The sequence below is a fragment of the Myotis yumanensis genome, unplaced genomic scaffold, assembly GCF_028538775.1.
Source record: "Myotis yumanensis isolate MYYU_CA2020_CCGP unplaced genomic scaffold, mMyoYum1.0.hap1 SCAF_2, whole genome shotgun sequence".
Classification (NCBI taxonomy): Eukaryota; Metazoa; Chordata; class Mammalia; order Chiroptera; family Vespertilionidae; genus Myotis; species Myotis yumanensis.
Window position 1 is genome coordinate 92,366,341 of NW_027223753.1, and position 18,519 is coordinate 92,384,859.

The following is an 18,519-nucleotide window of genomic DNA, read 5'->3' on the forward strand; positions in this document are numbered from 1 at the left end:
TCCCCCAGGGACTCATCTCAGGTGGCCCTCTGCCATCCCCACATTGGTTCACTTGAGAGCACATGTTTATGTGCCCACATATGTAATGTTGAAGATTTTATTTTATTTTTTCAAAATCTCTAAAGTTAAAGGGCTTGCTCCTGGTGGCAACACTCAGAGCAGGAAACCATGGATAGGGCGCACCTTGCACACCTCAAACATTCATTGAGGCTCCCTAGGGGCTGGGCACTGTTTGGGGAGCCATATGGATTATATATTATCTCTTGTATTCCTTATGTGAAGTGGGTGAAGTTTTACCCCCATTTTACAAATGAGGAAGCAGCGGCAGAAGCAGATTTTTAAAAATTGTTCAAGGTCTTGCAGCCAGATTTTGGATGAGTGGGGCCCCGAGCCTGGCCAGGCTGAGCTTGTCACCAGGTCTAACCATGGTGCCCTACCCACACTCACTCACCTGCTGCCCCTTCGCTCTCTTCCCTTCTGTGAAATTAGTAGGAGAGGGTATGCTGTGCTGCTGAGCGGGGCAGTCAATGCAGCCCTACTCTCAGTGTGGGGGAAGCTCACCCTTTCCCACCCCCCATGCCTGGTGGCTCCAGGATCAGCCCAAGGCTTACAATCCCCAGGGCTGCCCGCTCTGTCCTAACAGAAGAAGAGTATTTTAGAGTGTCAGTTGCATCTTCCTTCAGCAGATCAGCAGATGACAGCCATTGAACAGATAGCTTGTTATGTTCACTGATCCCAAGAGGCAGGGCGTGCCATGCCCTGGGGGCCACGTGGAGCAGCACCAAGGTCCATCAGGAGGCAGAGGGAGGGGGACTGTGGCAAGTCTTTATTGCAGTTTCTGTGGGCAGGGATGAGGGACACCGGGAGTGCAGGTTTGGGATTGACTAGCTGGAGTAAGTTCAATGGGCTGGGGCACAGGGGCTGCCCCTTTGCCTGATACCAGGCCCTGTAGTGATTGGGGCAGGTGGTCAGTCAGTGCTCTGAAGTGTGAGAGCCCAGAGAGGAGGTGGTGGGGTGTGGGCTCTGGATCGGTTGGTGTGTATATGAAAGGCGTGCTCACAGGTGCGTCTTATCCCTAGAAATAGGCTGGCCCTGGGAGGTGCAGTTCCTCTAGGCCCCAAGATGTCTAAGCATTAAGTACAGAAACTAGAAAACATGTTTATTACAGAGAGGCCACACCACAACTGCATTAAGAGCTACTTCTCCATTCAGCAACCCACAACACTGTTTTGTCTCCAGGGTCATTTCTTTGGAAAGAGATTTGTAATCCGAAGATAACAAAAAAGAGGACAGGTCAGAGTTAGGGGCAAGGAAGAGATTGGTTTTCTTGATGTGGACCCAAAGGGTCTAAGTTGTAAAAGGACTAATTTTGAACGGGGTGTGTGAGAGATGGCATCTCACTGGGAAGGCAGGGCAGGATAAGAGAGAACAGGCTCGGTGAGACTGCCAAGGGGGCTGTGAGCAAAGACAATGATCCATGTACACCCCTGGGTCTGATCATGTGGACTCATGGGGCGTTATCTGTTTTCCCCTAATTTCCACTTTTCCTCAGTTGGCTTGTGTGTGAGCAAATCCCAGGAGCTCTGTAAAATTGCTAGAGCAAACCACCATGCTGTGCCAAATTCCCTGGAGGGCTCGTCAACATGAATTTCTAGGTCCCCCACCCGGCATTTCTGATGGGGGGCTTGGGGGCCTGAGAATTAGAACCTGTTTTGGACCAATGCCAGGGTGATGCAATGCTGCGGGCCACAGTTGGAGGGCCACTGACCTTGGGATTCTAGTACAGTAGGTCTGGAAGGGCCCTAGGTGGCTTTAACAGAGATGTTAGAAGCCACACTTTGAGAAACATGCCCCTGGGACTTAATGAATTCTGGCATGAGCAGTCTAAGGATGCTGCCACAGTGCTATGGAGAATCGAGAGAAAAGTCATTTGGCCCTGCTTGGGAGGTCCGGGGTCAGGGGAGCATGTTGGTGGCAGCAAAATACTTTAGCAGTGGTTCTCAACCGTCCTAATGCCGCGACCCTTTAATACAGGTCCTCATGTTGTGGTGACCCCCAGTTTCATTGTTACAAATTGAACATAATTAAAGCATAGTGGTTAATCACAAAAACAATATGTAATTATATATGTGCTTTCCGATGGTCTTAGGAGACCCCTGTGAAAGGGTCGTTCGACCCGCAAAAGGGTCGCAACCCACAGGTTGAGAACTGTTGCTTTAGAGGAATGGACACCATCTTTCACCACAGGCCTTCCTCCTCTAGGCCCCCTGGAGACACCTCCCCTCCTGTGCACCCCACAGATTCTTTTATTTTTGGTTTATCAAGGAAGATTGCGTTTTCTGAAGGAGAAGGTACCCATATGACTTGCCCAGGCTCTTCTCTCCCTGGCTGGACGTTGGCTGCTGGTGGACCCCCTCCTCTGATGAGTCACCCAGCCTCCAGAAGGGCCGTGCTAAGCCTTGCGGGTGCCTCCCACGCATGTTCTCCCCCCACCCCAGCGCTGGGGGTACTGGCACTTCCTCAGACCCCTGGGCTCTCACTCCCTTCTAAGGAGGGATGATGGTTCTGTAATATTTAGATGTTTTACAAGTTTGGCTAGAGTTTAGGTTGCACATGAATCCCTTTCTCAACGTAAAGACTGCGGGACATCACATCCTAAGACATAATTCTACCAACACCTCAGCGATCCTCAATACGTTAGCTCACACCTCTGACAGCCAGGTGAGGGAAGGAAAAGCAGACAAGAGAAGCTCCTGAAGGAAGCCAAGGAGCCCTGAGAGGAGGGGCCGAGCACTGAGGTGGGTGGCTAGCAGTGCCCGCCTAGCCTTTGCAGTTTTGTGTAGAGTAGGCCTGGACTTGTCCCTCCAAAGGTCTTGGTAGTGCCATTGGTACAAGTGCCTCATGCAATTAAAATGGTGCCCTTTATCCTGCATTTTTTGTATAGTTCTTATTTCATGTGATTTTCTTGTTTTCAAGAGGCAGTTCATTAAAGCTATCATTCGAGAGGCCTGCCCCTCACACAGGGACACCCGCCGTGTGCAGCCCTCAGCCCTTCTCTTTTCTGCACCTCCGGGGACCTCCAGCCTCATAGGGACATGTGTTGGTTGTCCAGCCCCCCTCTCCTGCAGTCACCCCTTGGCCACCCCTTAAAGGTGGTCATTTAAAAGGGGACTGTCCTCAAGTGGGACTCTCCCCTACTCGACCAGGATCCTTGGCCTTGTAGGGAAGGACACATCTGGAGGAAGGCCAGACTGGGCCTTCCAAAGTGTGGGGCCCAGTCATCTGGGTCTAAGAGTTATACCCAGTGAAATATTTCATTCTAATATCTTTTGGGGCCTGTCACAATGTTAGAAACACAAAACTTGCCAAATCACCTGGCCTCTACTTGGACTTCAAAAAAGTCGGATCATCATAGATTTAAAGAGTGTCCCCAAGACTGTGAGCCCTCCTGTGGTTAGAAGGCCCCAGACCTAGGCCTGGCCCCAGGGCCCAGTGCTGTGGAAACATGACATAGGGCCAGGACTACAAGGTCTCATCATCCAAGGTATAAGGGTGACCTCTTTGTGGGATTTTTACTCTTTCAAGGAAACTTAGTCCCTTGCACTTCAAAAGCTGCTTGGAAAATTTCAGGCAACGATGAAAGCGAGTACCAACTTTAGACTTCTGCATGCTCCCAGCCTTTTCATATTTGCCACAACAGCTAAAGACTTCCAGGGAAATTTTTTAAAAGGAGGGGGATGAAGGGAAATGAACAACTTTGTGTTGGCCCTGTGATCTATGAATGCAAATAAGGAACTGGAGTCAGTTTCTGATGCAGGGAGAGATGAGTGACACAAGCGCTGAATGGAAAATGGACTTGCTACTAGCTTTCTGCAGCCGGAACAAACGCAGATTCCGTCTCAGCTGGGCCGGTAAGCCCGCAAAAGGGACGTATAGAATGCCCTTTGTGCAAGGATCTGAATTTCAAAGGACAGCCTGGTCTGGAGAGATTCCACCCAGAACAATGCAGGTTTAATTAAGATGAAGGCTGCAGGTAGAATTTTATTTGGTAATAGATTATTGACCGATGGCAAGGGAAGAGTGGCCAATTTGCATAAATTACTATTCATGACCTCAGGACTAAAGGAATCAGAATGACAGCAGGCAATATCTCTGTCGGCCTGCTGTTTCTGGAGGGAAAGGCAGTTTGGTGGGCGGATAAATAGATGTTTTATGCTGCTTTTTTGCCTCTGTACCTTGATGTCCTGTCAAATCCAAGTGGGAAATACTTCTTTGAGGAAAAGGGAACACTTTGATGAGATTAATTAACCCAAATACCAAAGAGTCATTTGTGGCACCAAGATGGGGAGCCTCTGGGCAGGGTGAACCCAGTTTATATTCAACCCGGAAGGAGGCAGAGGAATTCCTAGCACATCTCAGCCACCATGGTCAGAATGAGGGGATGTGACACCAGGATTGTAGGGTTGTGGGTGCTGAGCTGCCCCTTACCTGCTCACCTAGGTGAATAGGGCCTCAGGAAGAGCTTTCTAGAATTAATGGACTCATGAAAGATGACATCAGAAGACAGGAGCAAGGCAGAGGTACAAGTTGGTGGCATGGGGGTACCGCTTTTCTCCAGGGACCTCAGTCTCTAGTTTCTGCATTTCTTTCTCTTTCGGATGACATTCTCTTTCCAACTGCCCCAGCCCCATCTCCACCCAGAAATAGCAAATCTCCTGGTGCCCAGTGCTTACTCCCCACTGCCTTGTTCTAAAATTGCTCTCCGGAAAGCTTCTCTACTACCAGCAATTCAAACTTTGGGAGGATTTTAATTTATATATTGTCTTCCATTTCTTTACATATGAATGTCGAGTTTCCCCAGCATTCACACTAAAAGACTATCCTTTATTTACTTGCCTTTGTTCCTTTGTCAAAGATTAGTGGACTATATTTGAGGGTCTGTTTCTGGGTTCTCAGTTCTGTTCCTCTGCTCAGTTTGTCTGTTCTTTTACCAATATCATGCTGTGTTATAAAGTCAGGCATTGCTAGTCCTCTGACTTTTCTTTTTCAGAATTGTGTTAGCTATTCTGAGTCTTTTACCTCACCATATAAACTTGGCAATCATTTTTTCAACATCCACAACATAACTTGCTGGAATTTTGATTGTGATTTTGTTCAATTTTATAGATCCAGTTGGGAAGATCTGACTTATAGCACTATTGAGTCTTCTTATCCATAAACATGGAGTATTTTTCTATTTGCTTAGATCTTTGATTTATATCACCAGTGTTTTGTAGTCTTTCTTATATAGATCCTGGAATTCTGTTGTTTAAGCCACCGAGTGTGTGGTACTTAGTTATAGCAACCCTAGAAAATTAATACAGACATCATCATTATTATAGTTTTAAACGGTTATATTCTTGTATTTATTGTTCTTTATTCCTTTCTACATTGCTCTGCTCCAATCAGTATGATTTTTCTCATTCATGGGAAACTTCTTTAGTATTTCTTTTAGAATTGTTGTACTTATGACAAGTTCTCTCCATTCTTGTTTGTCGAAAAACATCCTTACTTTAATTTATTAATTGGGAAAATGTTAATATTAATTATATCAGTTTTGAATAATCACTGTGCCAAACACTATGATTGGTATTCTATATAACTTTTTCAGTAAATATTTACCACAGTCCAATGAAGTGGATATTGTCATCTCCACTTTATAAATAAAAAAACAGATTGCCAGAGATTTTCAAGGTTATCTAGCTAGTAAATAGCCTTTATTTTTTATTTTATTTTTTGTTAATCCTCACTCAAGGATATTTTTCCATTGTTTTTTAGAGAGAGTGGAAGGGAAGGAGAGAGACAGAGAAAAAGAAACATCAATGTGAGAGAGACACACTGATTGGTTGCCTCCCACACACACTTGGACCAAGGTCCGGGATCGAGCCTGCAACCAAGGTATGTGCTCTTGACTGGAATCGAACCTGGGACCCTTCAGTCCACGGGCTGATGCTCTATCCACTGAGCCAAACTTGCTAGGGAAATAGCCTTTATTTTGAATACCCAGTGATATTTCCAGTGGGTATTGGATTCTAGATCGGTTATTATTTTCTTTTAGAATTTTGAAAATATCATCCAATTTTCTTCTAACTTCTATGTGTTGAAAGTCAGCTTTATATATTCACACATTTCACATACATATAAATGTGTGTGTCCATATAAACACATATAGCAGGATATACAGGAATGTGCAATAGTTATTGCTTCTGAGGAGGCTAAGGAAAAAGCTGTGTCCTTGCCTTTTCCATCTTATGGACACTACTCACATTCCTTGGTTTGTGGCCCTTTCATCTTTACCAGTAAAGCCTAGATTTAAAAAATGGAGTCTTATTGGTATTTTATGAAGTTCACATTAATTTTATGGATTAAGGATAATTGACATCTTTGCAATATCAGGGTTTTTCATCTAAGAACACAGTATATTTTTCTTATTCTTTAACCTTTCAATAATAGAGGTTTAATATGTTATATCTATAGAACCATGAACATTTAAAAAAGTTAACTCCTAGATGCTTTATCATCTTGGTTGCAATTATAAATAGAATATTTTCTTCCAGTTATACTTTCTAACTGGTTGTTATTTGTTCATGAAAATGAATGATTTTGCTTCTTAAATTAGTAACTGGTCACCATACTGATATCTCATGCTAAAATCTATTTAATTACTTTTAAATAAACTCTTTTGGGTTTTATAATATGCAATCATAAATCTAGACATAAAAATTTTATTTTCCCTTTTCTGATTTTTATGCCACCTATTTCCTGTATATAGTTTTATTAGCTGGTACTCCCAAGCACTGTCGAATAAGGGTCTAATGGTAGCATCCTGTGTTGTTACTACTTTAAAAAATAATAATTACAAATTTGTTTTTCTGGGTGGCAATTGTTTCATTCAATTCAGTTCTCTTCAAAGTAAATGTATGGATCAAATTCTCTTGCAAGGTTTCGAACCTAGTGGAGTTTATAGCCTAAGGGGGCATATTTCTGTTAAGAACACAGAAAATTTACATACTATTCTCTGCAGTGAGGGGGCAGATAAATGACCAAGGCCTTACCAGTCTGGTAATTCTTCCCAGGTATTGGGTCAGGGGCTAATGATGGAAAGAAGCAGGGACCGTGATGAGAGACGGCCGTTTCTGGCTCAGGAGGGGTGGTGGCTGCCTGTAGCCTCCAGCACTGGGTTTGGGGGTACCAGCTCTTGTAATCACTGGGGCAGCAGTGCTCTCACCAGCCCATCTTATGGTATGACAATGGGTGTCCATTCTGGCTGTGGGGGCTCTGGGCCAGGTTCTCCTGGCCTTTCAGTAATCCAGTGAGTATCCGCTGGCCTTCCAGCACATTTCTTTTCCCGCTTAAATCAGCTAGATTTGGTCTCTGTTACATGCTAATAAGAGTCTTGACTACCACACCTTGTATGACCCCTATCCAAATTATGTTCCTCATTATACTTTTACTAGAGGCCCGGTGCACAAAAATTTGTGCACTCGGGGGGGAAGAGGGGGTCCCTCAGCCCGGCCTGTGCCCTCTCGCAGTCTGGAACCCCTCGGGAGATAATGACCTGCTGGCTTAGGCCTACTCCTGAGTGGCAGAGGGCAAGCCCAATCCCTAGGTGCAGCCCCTGGTCGGGCTCAGAGCAGGGCTGATTGGGGAGTTGGGGCGCCGCCCGCTGTCATGCACAGAGCAGGGCGGATTGGGAGGTTGCGATGCCACCCTCAGTCACGCTCAGGGTAGGGCTGATTGGGGGGTTGGGGCACCGCCCCCTGTCACACTCAAGGCAAGTTCAATGGGGAGGTTGCGGCGCCACCCCCTGTGATGCACAGAGCAGGGCCAATCAGGGGGTTGGGGCGCTGCCCCCTGTCACTCACAGAGCAGGGCCCATCAGGGGGTTGGGGCACTGCCCCCTGTCACTCACAGAGCAGGACCAATCAGGGGGTTGGGGCACTGCCCCCCCCCTCATCACGCACAGAGCAGGGCCCATCAGGGGGTTGGGGAGCTCCCCCCTGTCACGCACAGAGTAGGGCCGATAGGGGAGTTAGGGCACCGCCCCCTGTCACCCACAGAGCAGGGCCAATCAGGGGGTTGGGGCGCCCCCACTGTCATACTCAGGGCAGGGCCGATGGGGAGGTTATGGCTCTACCCCGTCACACACAGAGCAGGGCCCGTGGCGGGGGGGGGGGGGGGGTTGGGGTACCACCCCCTGTCACACACAGAGCAGGGCCGATCAGGGGGTTGGGACGCCACACCCTGTCACACACAGAGCTGCAGGGCGATCAGGGGGTTTGGGCGCTGCCCCCTGTCACGCTGATCTGGTGCCAGGAGACCTCTCGGCTCCGCTGATCCCGGTGCTGGGAGGCATATTACCCTTTTACTATATAGGATAGAGGCCTGGGGGCTGGCTGGTTTGCCCTGAAGGGTGTCCTGGATCAGGGTGGGGGTCCCCACTGGGGTGCCTGGCCAGCCTGGATGAGGGGATGATGGCTGTTTGCAGCTGGTCACACACCCTTCAGGGTGGGGGTCCCCACTGGGGTGCCTGGCCAGTCTGGGTGAGGGGCTGAGGGCTGCTTTCAGGCTAGGGGTTTTGACTAAAGCTCCCAACGGCTCCTTTTTTTCTTTTTTTTTTTTCTTCTGGGCCAGCTTTAGCTCTGGCTCTAGCTCTGAGGCTTCCGCTGCTGGTTTGTTTGCCGTTCTATAATCGAAACAATGTATAACTTCAGCTCTGAGATCCCAGCCGGCTATATTTGTTAGAATGTTTCAAACTGCCAGCTCAGAGTCCGGCAAGTCAGGCGGGGAACGTTGGAATCTGCAGTCACTGGAGCAAGCAAGCCTCCTGTTAGCTTCCAGCTGCCTGGCTGCCGGCCGCCATCTTGGCTGACAGTTAATTTGCATAAGGATACGCTGATTAGCCAATCGGAAGGGTAGCGGTCGTACGCCAATTACCATTTTTCTCTTTTATTAGTGTAGATAACTCCCTACCCTTTTCTTGTATGCCATTTGTAATGAAATCAATGTGATTGTTTCTATCTCTATCCTCACTGACAAGGCTCCACAGGACAGGGATCCTGTCTGGTTTGCCACTGAACTTCCCACATGAGTTCAATTAAGTATCTAATTATAAGGAAAGTCTTAATAACACAGGTGAGAGACATAAAAGGTAGATACTTCATGCTGAAGAAAGGAAACTTGCAGAAGAATTTGGCAGTCCAGGTTCCTTGGGACAAGCTTGAAGAGAATACCATTTCTTTGGTGGCGACAAATTACGGGTTTACTGGAGCAACTCCAACTTCATATGTCCTTTGTCCATTGTTCTCCCAAATACACTCAGGTCATGTGTCCTGGTTTTGATGTCCTAAATTATAATTACATAAGAGAAGGAAAGCCATGAATGCTAATTATAGGTTACATCCCCAACCCTCAAGAGTGCCTCACTATGGTCACATTTTCATCAAATTAAAAGTTACCTTCCTGAGTAAACAATACCTTTGTTTTGCCATGAGCCACTAGGGACCACAGTGGTGTCGAGTGCAGATAGACTGTGTGGTCTGACAGCTCTTTCACTTCTGTGCTATCCTCAGGAAATGTACAGTGGTTTTCTGCCTGTTCAAAGAAGGCTTCTGTTGGCAATCAGTGATTCTCGGCAGTAAGTAATGACAACTATGAGTGACTGTGTGTGTGGGACTGTGCCAGGTGTTTCACATATAAGCTCCACTCTGACTGTAGGCCTCCTGACTCAGACCTTTGTTCTTTCTTTGTCACTTCTTCCCAAAGAAGGCACAGCCAGTAAAATTTTAGATTCAGGTCAGAAAGCTGAAGTCAACAAGAATCAACATAAGAAAAATGAGATTAACCACATGGAATGATGGCTTGTTGCTGGGAACACTAGCAATTTGTCCAAGTAGCCATGAAGGAGGAGAGAATGTATCTTAAATTTAAGTGCAGAAACAGTTCAATCAAGGTGGTTGTAATGGTTAATTTTATGTGTCAACTTGGCTAGGCCATGGCACCTAGTTTTTAGTAAAACCTCAGTCTATGAAAAAAATTTTTAAATGTGATTAACATTTAAGTCAGTAGACTTTGAGCAAAGATTACTCGTCATAATATGGGAGGGCCTCATCCAATCAGTTGAAGATCTTAAAAGAAATAGACTGAGGTCTTCCAGGAAGAAGTAATTCTGCCTCCAGATTGCCTTCAGAGTTGAGCTACAACATCAACTCTTCCCTGGGCCTCTAGCCTGCCCTATAAATTTAAGACTTGCCAGCCCCCACAATTGTGTGAGTCAATTCCTTGAAATACATCTCTCTCTATATATAAATCTTGTTGGTGCAATTTCTCTGGAGAACTCTGACTAATAGCAGGGTGTTGCTCAAGAAAAGAGCCTGGAATGCAGAGACTGAAAGAGAACTGGCTATGTTGTAGTTCAAGTGTGTGATCATAGCCTGAGATCCTGTTGTGTTAAACAAATCAAAAGGTGAGATCTTTTGGGTGCGTACCCTGAAAGGAGTCAAAGAATGTGTCTGTGTATCTCTGCCTAGGAGGAGGGGGATTGGTTATAGTACCATCTCTGCGGGATAATATTCCATTCATGATGACAGCTAAGCTATCAGGCTACCTGGAGTTAATAGAAACATCACTGAAAACCTTCCCACAGTCTGCTCTGATTCTTGGTTCATTTACTGTAACTTCATTTTAGTGACTTTTGGACCTCAACCTAGTTCCCTGCAAGTACTTCCGAGGGGCAAATACTACATCTTGAAAATATTGCTTGTAGATTTAGTTAGCAAATTGGTAAGATCATTAATTTCCCAACCTCTTTTGAGTTTGATTAGTAGAGTATCCTCTTGGGTCAGGTCCCAGAGCAGACCTTTAAGGGAGGATTTGTGTACAAGCGATTACTAAGGAAATGCTCCCAGGGAAAGCAGTAGGGGAGTATGGGGTAGCAGGACTGGAAGGGAGGGAAGCCAGGAAGGGTGTTCTCAGGAAGAGTGTGGGTCAGGCAAAGTCCACCCAGCACAGTTTTAGCCCCATTCTGCAAGTAACCTGGAGTGTAGGTTATACCTCAGGATCTCCTAACCCACAGCAAGGGTGATAGGTCTTCACACTTGCACAGCCTTCATTCTGTGCTTAGGGGCCGCTTGTGGGTTTTAGGCATTTCTAGCTCTCTACATGCGGCAGGTGGAAAAGCCATGTGGTCTCAGGTCAATCCTGCCAGGAAGAGCCGTAGGTGCTGGTTGTTGAAGCAAACGTACGCTAAAGTGGGGTGGTCTTGCCCAAAATGGATCCAGTGGGATTGGGCAGAGTATTGATATTGCTTTATACAAAGTCATTCCCCAGAATTGACTTACCAGCTTCTACCTGTGACCTTGCAATGACCCCTGTGAGTTCTTACCTGCAGACTTGAGGAACAGGATCTACTGGAGTGGACCTAATGTCTGCCCTTCTCCCTTTTCCATCCTTGCCATATTGTCCTGAAAAGCACTCTCTGCTCTGGACAGTACTGACACAAACATGCAAACATGACAGACAGACTTTTCGTCATGTGAACATTTGTTTACCTGACACATTATTTATGAGACAATGACCAGGTACTCAGGCAGTGGGGAAGAAGACAGACACAGCCCCAGACTTTTTAGAGCTAATGGTCTAGAGCAGGGGTCCTCAAACTTTTTAAACAGGGGGCCAGTTCACTGTCCCTCAGACCATTGGAGGGCCAGACTATAGTTAAAAAAAAAAACTATGAACAAATTCCTATGCACACTGCACATATCTTATTTTGAAGTAAAAATACAATATTTGTATTTGCATGTGGCCTGCGGGCCGTAGTTTGAGGACCCCTGGTCTAGAGCTTCAGGATTTAATATGTGGTCATTAGCCACACGTGGCTATTTCAATTTAAACCAATGAAAAATAAATAAAAAGTAAAAATCAGTGTCTCAATTATACCAGTCACATTGCAAGTACTCAACAGTCCCATGAAACTAGTGGCTACTGAATTGGACAGTGCAAAAGTAGACCATCACTGGTCTAGAGAACATTGAGGAAGGAAAATCTCCAGAGCATTCTGAAGACAGATTTCCTGTTCAATCCATCCCATTAACCACTCTGGGGTGGCCATAGGCACCAGGGGTGCCCCTTACTTTCACATTTCCTTTAAAGTCTCACAGATGTTCACATCCATGATTACATCAGCCTGGTGACATCTTGGGGTGGTTGGGAAGGGCTTGCCATTCCCAGCTAACAGAGGATAGAACTGAGGCCCAGGGTGCTTAGGCCTACAGTGAGTAGGTGGCAGTGGTAGAGGCAGGCCTTACCCACAGGTACTCTGATTCCTGGGCAGAGCATGACCTGATGGCAACAGCATATCGTGGAAATATTGAGTTCCTGGACAGGGGATTCCTTTAGGCACACTGTCCTTGTGGGTTGTCAATGTGACATCAGGTATTCTTATAAGGAGTTATGTCTAGGGGACATATGGCACCTAAAAATATTATTTGGTTTCCAACACAGGGTAGTACACCATCTTTTATTCTAGCCTCATGCTTTCTACATCTTTATTTTACTGTAAGGTCCCAAAGCCAACATGTTAATGTAAAATAACAATAATAACAGTGAATATGTGGGGTATTTACTAGATCCCTGACACTGTTCTGAGCATTTTATATACATAAATTCAGTTCACCTTCATAGCAACCCTGTGATGTAGGTACTATAATTATCTACAATTTACAGAAGAAGAAATAAGACCCAGACAGAGTAAGTGACTTGCTTAACATCTCATTGTCGGCCTACAATAGACTCAATGTTTGAACCCAGGCCACCTGCTCTAGCGCACCAACCTTTGCATGTGCTGCCTCTCAGCTGTGAGAGCACACATTTCACATTGTTAAATACAAATACAACATGTATTTTGAGCTCTAACATACAATTGCTTCCAGAGGTGAAGGGTCATAATGATTTATTAGACCGATGTATTTTTCTGAAGCCTTTGGAAAAACGCCCTTTTGTGTAATAGGTTTATATTCTTTTTATTTGTCATTTTGTGTCCATAAATAGTCCAGAGTGTCTAAATGAATGAAAATTAACTTTAAATTTCTGAAGCTTCTATTGTCAACATTGTCCCCATCCAGAGCATTACTCAGGGCTCATACTAGAAGCCTTTCTAGCAGCATAAGCAGAAAGGGATTTGGGACTAGGTCTTAGCTGTTTACACAGTTGTTAGGGCTTTATGTGGAAATCCCAACAACTCTCGCCTCAGACTCGTATGTATAACTTTTGCTGTGAGTGGGCGCTTTGCCACTGAGGCCACAGATGGCAAAGGAACAGAAGGCTGGCTTCTGCAGCCACTGGAAAAGCTGAAGGGAGCTGCCCTAACAGGTTACTGGCAGCAGCGTCTGCCAAGGTCCACATCCCAAACAGATGCTTTACACCTGCCTCTCCTTCTACTTCTTGCAGTTTCCAATTTAAGTCTGGCCGAAGTGCATCAGATTGGCAGGTCTCAGTGGCAATACACCTGGGGAAATGCAACTTTTGCCTCTCTGATGTTAACAGGATGGGTTGACCCATCACCAGAGAGCCAGGATGGGTGCCGGGAGAGCTGGTCCATGGTACCCACTGCAGACCATCCTTCGGGCTACTCGACATCCACATGCGCCATCCCTTGTGTGACTGAAGTTCTTACCAACAATAGTAATATACTTCTCTGACATAACACACTATTCATGTCAAACACTCTCAGCCTTTCCTCAAGAGAACAGACCCCAATTCCTCTCCTGATAGCTTTCAGCCTCTGGTGACGTTCTTTCTCAATCCCCTTTTGATTTCCTGAAACCCAAACATAAAAATGTACAGTTAATAACCAACAATATACTCTATGTAAAATAGCAGAAGACAGAATGAGGTAATAAAAGAAAGTTGGTTAGTAGGCATAAATACATACCTAACAGAAAAATGAATAAAATTCAAAAGCAGCCATTATAATATTAGTCTTTATAATGGACGATAGGCCATAGTTGTTATGTATAAATTCTTTTTCTCTACTATCCTATGTTTCTTTTGCCCTCAGTCAGAGCCTCAGTTTTCTGGATTTCTTCTACATGAGGGGTATGAGGTCTGCTGGATCTGTAGGACTCTGTTGCAAATGGGCTTACAGAGTAGTAGTGAGCTTTTCTTTCCCCCCGCCCCCCTTAAGTGTATTCTGGCTCTATTGGTCAGTATTTCAAGGCACATTCTACCTCCTTTGGAGCAGTAGTGCAGACTCACAGTGTTGTCTCTCACCTAGTTCCGTGAGTCTTCCACTGGATATTCTGCATTTTTTAAAACTGGCTGCTTTTGGGTTATGAGAAACATAGTAAGACAAGTGACCTCCATGGGCAAAGCCATTGACTCTTCCTTTTAGTGTGAAATGAAATTCCTTTGGTTAGAAGCAATGTTGAGTGAAATACCAGATGAATCAATTTAATAAGCCCATTGATGGTGTCTTTCTAAGAATAGAAAAATGCTGGGAAAGCAAGTCTATATCTTGAAAGTATCTACTCTTGTTAGGAATAAAACACTGCCTCCTCCATGTTGAGGGGGGTCCAATGTTATCCACCTGTCACCAGGTAACTGGCTGTTCATCCCAGGAATGAGTAACTGAAGAAAGAGGCTGAATGGCATCCACAGACTGGGCCATGCTATCCACATCTGCTGAAGGGTCCTTTGGTGAACATTATATAAGATACCTAGTTCAATGTCTCCATGCTCTTGAACCCTTTTGAGAGGTCCGTCCATAAGTATTATCTTCAAACATCCTTATCAGTAAGTCTCCTGTTTTGCATTTTCCATGTCCTTGACCATCTGGCTAAGCATTCAGAAACTGCTTACAAATCAGTATAGATCTATACATCTAACACTGTTCTTCCAGACAAAATGGACAATCAGATGTACCACTCAAAATTCTGCTCTTCCCCACTGTGCTTCAGGGCCATCTCTAACTAGGGATTTAATGTTATAGTAATCCCTCTCTGACTGGAATCCACATGTGGAAGTATCTTCAGAATAAGGTTGAATTATTTTCTTTCTCGGTCATTGGTCCTACAGAATGTCACATGAGGCCATAAGTAAAGGTTGAAAGAGACGCAATACTGCAGGATTAGAAGCCATGGAGCAGAAGCCACTTGTGAGCACAAACTTTTTATACATTCAGGGCTTGCTCAGATCGGATTTGGGTATTTCACTGTTACTGATGATGAGTACTTTTGGACATGAATAACTGATGGATTGGTAGGTCAAAATAACAAGTTCAAGATACACATCTCAAGTTTTATGTGCATTCAGACTCTCTAAAAGGTACTAGCAGCCAGCTAAAAGCAGTTGCTTATAGGTATAGCCATGTATTTATTCGGAACTTTGGGGACCTGTGCTGTTTCCTCTATCAAGTCTTGCTACAGGCTTCATACAGGACTGTATCATATCACAAACATTTTGAGGTACTAGGTCAGAAGTCCCAAATGACAATGCTGCTTATACTTCAGCCTGGACCAGCTGGAAAAGAAGTCTCTTGCATTGGGTCCCACTCAAACGGGCTACCTCGTGGTTACCCACTAAATGACTTGGATCAGTATAATCAAATTTGGAATGTTATCTGCATAATACAAAGAAACTCATAAAGCTTTGCACTTTTAAAAAAGTTAATGATGGGGGTGCAGAGCACAGAAATTACAATCAATTTCAAAGGGTATATCTTATCATGCCCCATCTGATGTACTATACACCAGAAACTTGACTAAATTGACCTGTAACATTTTATGGAGTTTCTCTGCCACGTTCTAATGCACATATAACATATCAAGGTATCTAGGAACCTGCTATATTTCCTGCTTCCTAGTCCTATCAGCATGATATAATCGAGGTAGTAGATTAGTGGGAAAATGTTCTGCAGGCTAAACATGACTCAGAGGCATAGAACTGATGAGTCTTGAGTATTGCAGTGAAAGTGTGTTGCCATCCTTGCCAGGTGAAATAATTTTATTGTGTTCTCCACCTATGGTAAGAGAAGTGTTCTCTGGATCAATAGCGGTATGGCAGATTCTAGCATTTATATTGATTAGCTTGAATGAATACTTTATATCTGGAGTACTGCAAGTAGAGTCCCCATTTGACTGATTTTGCAATGGTCCACTGTTGTTCTCCAAGACATAAATCTGTCTTCCACCCAGGCTAATGGTGAGTCAGAAGGGGAGTGATAGAAATCCTCACTCCTATATCTTTCGAGTGATAATCTTCTTTGAAATTTCCCTTTGGATGATGTATTGCCTTTGAGTAATTATTTTAGTTGGGAGGGTTATTTCATAGGCTTCTACTGGGGTCTTCCTACCGTACTAACCCTCACTCCACAGGTTGGGGAGACAATGTGGGGATTCCCAAATATGTCTATTTCAAATATTCCTTCAGGAATTAGGACAATAACCACATATGACTTCAAGAATGCATTGAGTCTCAGTGGGACACACTTGATCCAAAGCATTTTTACCAGGTAAACTTCATAAGGTCTCCCTCTATCTGGTAGACCACAGTAGCATTCCTGGCCCTCAGGAAATCACATTAGCTTAGAGACAGGATCCAGTGATGAAACAGTTAACTTTAAAATGCTCAGAGGCCCCTTTTCAAGATGGTCAAAGGGAATATTAATATTGTGCACTGACCTTGAGGATCATAAAAACCATGACTCCATAATAATGACCTGAGTCTCAGTCTAACAGCTTCTAGTCAGCAGGCCAGGAAGTTTTGTTGGCTTGTTTGTTTATTTGTTTTGGTTATATGAATCAAAGTAAGACCTTGGTGAGTTGCCTAGAACTATTTTAGTTCTATGAACCACAGTTCTTCTGCAATAATTTTGGGGTAAAATTTACCAACATGGGCACGCCCATTTGAGATTTTAGATTCTTGAATAGGTAGGGATGATTCTGTTTGCTTGTTTGGTAGACTAAAATGTAGGTAGTTGCATAAAATTAAGTGAAAATGCCAGAAATTTAGATTGTCTAAAGGAAACATGCAAACACAGGGAGACAGAACTATTTGAGTAAATTAATTAACCTGCTCACCCATCTTCTAATTATGTCCCCAAGATGGCCCAGAGAAATACTTTTCATAACAGAGATGCCAGCATCTTCAAAGGTACTGTACTGATTGCTCACTGTGGGAAAAGTAGTAGATTGGTGCTTCTGAAATGGGCTCAATGATTTCATTAGGGATCTTGGACCCCAAAGGCACAGGCCAAGCAGCAGAGCTTCAGTGCCAGAGGCAAAATGCCGAGGCTCCTGGAAAGTCAGCAGGGCCTGAGCAGTACTCAGATTGACTTGACCTGCTGTCATGTTTGGCAGGTGGGTGGTTAATTATGGTCCTTCCCGGTTTCATAAACTACCAGAAAAAAATAATGCCACTGATAATTTATTTCTAACTTAAAGTAATAATAACCACCTCTGGTTCATCTTTCCCATTGATCCACATTGCATAGCACAAGCCTAAAAGTTCCTTAGAGCAGAGGTTTTCAAACTTTTCTGTGCATTTGAATCACCTAGAATATTATCAAAATGCAGGCTCTGCCTCAGCAGGTTCAGAGGATATGAGGAAATGCAGGAGAAAATGACTCAAATAGACCCATCACCTATGCATTTGATGTGCTCCTAAATTTTGAGAAATGCCCATGACATTCAATTCCAGAGAGGTAGATATTTATTGCTGGCTCACCTTTCATTGGTCACAATTCCTAACACGTTAATATTATTTCTTTCCAACTATTACAATTCTTTTCCAATCACACTCAAGGCTCCATTTAAATGTCACCTACTCTGTGATGTTATTCTTGATAATCTCATTCTTGTCAAAAATAATTGGTCCTTTCTCTGCCGTAGTGTGTAGTTTTCCAGTGGTTCCCAATAGATTTCAGATATCAATAACAAATATATATATGCAATTGTTATAAGGATATTGGAGTGTAGTCTTTAAAGTAACCCAAGCAACTTTGGTTAATATCTGATGAAATATACATAATTAAATTATGTATATATTTTTATTGATGCTCTGTATGTCTTTTTTAAAAATATATTTTTATTAATTTTAAAGAGGAAGTGAGAGGGAGAGAGTGATAGAAACATCAATGATGAGAGAGTCATTGATTGGCTGCCTCCTGCACACCCCCTACTGGGGATCAAGCCTGCTACCTGGGCATGTGCCCAGACCGGTAATCAAACCCATGACCTCTTGGTTCATAGGTCAATGCTCAACCACTGAGCCATGCTGGCTGGGCATGTGTGTCTTTTGTTATTACCCTTAACACAGTCAGCCTTTATATAGTATACTATTTTTCCTTACAGAATGTAATCTAATAGAAGAAAGGAATTACATCTCTTTATTCTTCACACAGGATTATTATATTGCATTGGGTATATATGCTGCTTAGCAGGTCTGTGAAACCCCCAACATTGTAAGTGAAATTTTATGTATATA